This window comes from Gavialis gangeticus, unplaced genomic scaffold, assembly GCF_001723915.1.
Source record: "Gavialis gangeticus isolate Ggan-Ray unplaced genomic scaffold, GavGan_comp1, whole genome shotgun sequence".
Lineage (NCBI taxonomy): Eukaryota > Metazoa > Chordata > Crocodylia > Gavialidae > Gavialis > Gavialis gangeticus.
In genome coordinates, this window is record NW_017728992.1 from 10,966,265 (window position 1) to 10,970,495 (window position 4,231).

Below are 4,231 nucleotides of genomic sequence, written 5' to 3' on the forward strand. Positions count from 1 at the left end.
AGCCCTAATGTCTATGAAGTCTATGAAATCTATGTTGTTAACTTCTAAGGAAAGGGAAGCTGCCCTAGGGCTTCCCAAGCCTGATATTGCTCTCATCATCACAGGTGTCCACTGTCATTGTCATAAGGGCTAATTATGTGGGCTCCATCCTTCCCAATACCCACCCATGCCTCGCAGATGATATGCTGATATGTGCCCTTCTTGGGCTATGGGATCCCAGCCACAGTCCTCACCCCTCCTGGGCTACAGTCTCCTTCGCCCATTTGGTCTCTGGCTGTGACCCCCAGTCTTTGCCCCTTCTCTAATCCCTGACCCAGTTTCTGGGCCATGTGAGACTTCTTTGCTCCTCTGGCCCCACCAGTCCCCAGCTGTGGCCCTTCTCAGCCTTTGGCCTATCTCTGGGCCCTGGCCCTGTTCCTGGGTCAGTGAGACCTTCAGACTTGCAGGCCTTGCTTACAAATGTCCCTCCTAGGCTACAGACCCCTGGGCTCTCCAACCCTGCTGACACTCTACTCACTGTGGGCTCTGGGTCCTCATGGCTCCACACTCTGCCCCTGTATGGGGTCCGACCAGCTCAGGTCCTCTAACTGGCCCCTGCCACTCCTTCAGGCTGCTTCTTGCTCAGCCTCTCTTTTCTCTTGAAGTGACAGGTGTACTAAGTGCCCTGTCACAGCCTGACAGCATAGTTCTTCTTCCAAAATGTGTAAGTTTGTCCCAGTTACACAAATGGACGCAGGAAAGAGATGCTTGGGTTTTGTTTTAGTTTCTTTCAAAACTAAAGCTTGCTCAGTGTCAAAGATCTCTAAATACTCAAGGTATTGGTAAGTTTTATTATTAATTTATTTCTGTGCGCAATTATCGCTGCTGAAAGATCTACAAAACAGGGAAAACTGTGGAATCCATTAGAATCATTTAATGCTTCCTAATAAAGAGAGAGAACTGGAAAGGGATAAGCATTTTAGGGAAAGGATTTTAAATAGTATTCAGTCTTCTCCAGGTTAGGTCAATAGTTCATAAGCAGGAGGCTGGGTTACTGAGATCTCCTTCCATAGAGGAGTGGCAAGTCCTGTTCTCACTAAAGTTGTATACTCTGTTTTATGAAGGATGTCAGTCTATATTACCATAATTGTCCTTTTTGTCTTAAAATCCATGGGCCGAATTCTCTTCATATGTATCTCAACTGATATTGGTTGAGATACAAAGGGAATTTGTCCAGATAAACATGATTTTGGGATTGAAGAATTCCTACAGTGATAATGGGTACCTTTTCTGATATAGTCAATACTGTGAACATATTAATGCATATAGCATGATGCTTTTCCTTGCTTGTCAGTGATATTAAGTTTCATTATTTTGTTCAACACTATTTATTGCAGCCAATATAATGGTGGCACATGTCAATGGATTACTTTTACTCTTGTACATAACTTTCTTTGCAGCTCTACAGCATGCTTTCTATTAAGTGTTCAAAGTTTAATATTTTAAAAGAAGAATAAACTTGGCTTAAATGAAGAGCAGTACAACCACAGAGTATGGGACGAGAGAGTGGGAAACGGCCTTAGGAGTGGGACAAACCAGGGACTTTGAAGAATGCAAATCCATGCAAGGATGGCCATATATAGATGGCTGGAATGATTGAAAGGAAGGATTTAGTGTGTCACAAAACCATTCCAGAAATGTGGGTTACACAGTTTTCCCTCCAGTAGCTAGCAAAGAATAGCTAGCTAGTCTGCTACTAGCTTTGAACTAAAATATCCAAATCTGTGAGCTCAGACAGTAGGGCTAAAAGACAGTCAAAAAGCCCAAGGCTGAATCACTTCAGTCTGTGTAATGTAGTCTAAACTACACAGATTAAATTGAAACAGAAGTGAACAGACATTTACCTTTGATTTAGGAAATGCAGTCATATGCCTGTGGTGACTTAGGATGGAAGCCAGGGGCTACTAGAGCATGGTTCTCTGTTCACTTCCTTTTCCTGCTACCCCCAAGTTCTCTGGGATTTGAAGTCCAGAATTATAACAGCAAGGCTCCGAAGAGTTCCTTATATTTCTTCCTCCTCCTGCTTCCAGGCTTCTCTGGGATTTGTAGTCCACACATGCAGCCAGCAGTAAGTTTGAGTGGGGGAATGGGTGTTAAACCCCACTCCCTGGCCCCAGATCCCAGCCAGGGTTTGTGTAGTAATTGGGCAATTATAGGGTTATATTGTTAGTCCTCATTATTATGGGATGGATCGGGGGAGCTAGAATTCCACCCTCTGTTATTCCAGAGTTACTTTCATTTTCCCAGTTAGTTGTTATTTGTTCCTGAATAAAATAGCCTGTTGTTTTGGGCCTGGAGAAAAGTAAGTCTCAGTATTCTTTGTAAAGTAAGAAACTTAATAGTGGCAATAAGAAAATCTAACTATGTCTTCTTATGGGAAAACTGAGGACTGGAATCCAGACACTGAGGATTGACAGCAATATATTCAGAGATTGGGCCATTATTTTCAAGCGAATGAAATCACTGACGGGGACAAACAGAAGGCAATATTTCTCAGTGTTTGTGGCAGCAAAACATACTTCCTTTTAAGAAGTTTGTTGCAAACTTAAAAGCCAGGAGATAAAAATCTGGCAGAGTTGCAAAAGATCTTATCTGAACATTATACTCCAAAGCCAAACACAACTGTAGAACATTTTGAATTCCATAACAGAAGAAGCAAGGAAGGTGAATCTATCTTAGAGTATATTGATGAGCTCAAAAAGCTAACTGAACACTGCTCTTTTGGAAATGTCCTAGAGGATGTGTTGAGAGATGGATTTGTTTGTGTAGTTGGTGATATCAAAATCTAAAAACAATTACTTGCAGATGGGGACCTGACCTGGGACAAAGCTGTAAAGGTGGCAACTGCCATGGAAGCAGCAGTGGAAAATGTACAGGATTTACATCTAGACAATAAAGAAACCCAACATGAGCCCATAAACCAAGTGTAAAGCTCTCAACAAAAGTTTAGAGACTTGGAGAGATATTTTTGCTGTGGAGGCATGCATTCAGCCTCATTTTGCAGAAAGAAACTGTCCCAGTGCCATAAATGCAGAAAGAAGGGACACTGGGCAAAAAAAATACAAGGGGGGCTATCCGGCTGCACAACAAGGTCAGGCCAAAGAAAAGGAAAGAAAGCAAAAAGCTTATCACATACAGGAGGATGAGGAAGAGGAGGCAGATGAAGAGGTACACACTGTGTACTGTGTAATGGAGGATGAAGTGGAACCTTACAGAGTAACCGTACAGTTAAATAATCAACCTGTATGCATGGAAACAAATGCAGGGGCTTCTGTCACAGTGGTTAAAGAGACTTATCAACAGTGTAAAGCAGGCCTGAGTCCACTGGAAAAGACAAGAGTGAAACTAAAGACTTACACTGGGGAAAACATCCCAGTAATAGGATCAGTAAGTGTCCCTGTTACATATAAAGGACAACAGAAAACCTTAAAGGCCTTAGTAGTAAAAGGAGAAAGGTCAAACTTGTTTGGTTGTACATGGTTGAAAAACAACTCAGACTAGATTTGGAAGAAATATGTAAGTTAGACTTACAGGAAATGCCTTCCCTAAAAGAAATCCTGGGGGCCTACCCTGCAGTATTCCAAGAGGGCTTAGGTACATTGAAGGGAATAAAGGCTAGGATTTATATCCAAGAGGGCAGCCAACCATAGTATTTCAAAGCCATGCCAGTTCCATATGGCCTCAGAGACAGAACTGAAATAGAATTGGATAGATTGGAACTAGAAGGCATCATTTCCCCTGTGAAGTTTGATGAATGGGCAACACCCATTGTACCAATAGCCAAGCCTGGTGGAACCATTCATATCTGTGGGGACTATAAAGTCACAGTCAATCAAGTTTCAAGTTAGACAACTACCCCATTCCATGCACTGAGGACTTGCTAGCAGTGCTTGGAGGAGGTCAACATTTTAGCAAGTTGCACATGTCCCAGGCTTATCACCACAATAAATACCCATAAGGGATTGTACCAATATAGATTACCGTATGGAGTTTCAACAGCCCCTGGCATATTCCAAAGGGTCATGCAAAACCTCTTAAAGGAGATTCCAGGAGTAGGGGTAAGGATTGATGATATCCTCATCACGGGAAAAAGTGATAAGGAACAGCTGACAACACTCAAGAGAGTATTTCAAAGGCTGGAAGAAGTAGGGTTATGTTTGAAACAAAAGAAATACTTTTTCATGAGCCCTGA

General features: G+C 42.3%; 1 pseudogene; it reads left to right on the forward strand.

The window, feature by feature from the left end:
* The first annotated feature begins 3,499 nt into the window (after positions 1-3,499).
* The window catches only part of LOC109298349, a 7,413-nt pseudogene continuing 6,681 nt past the window's right edge, over positions 3,500-4,231 (forward strand).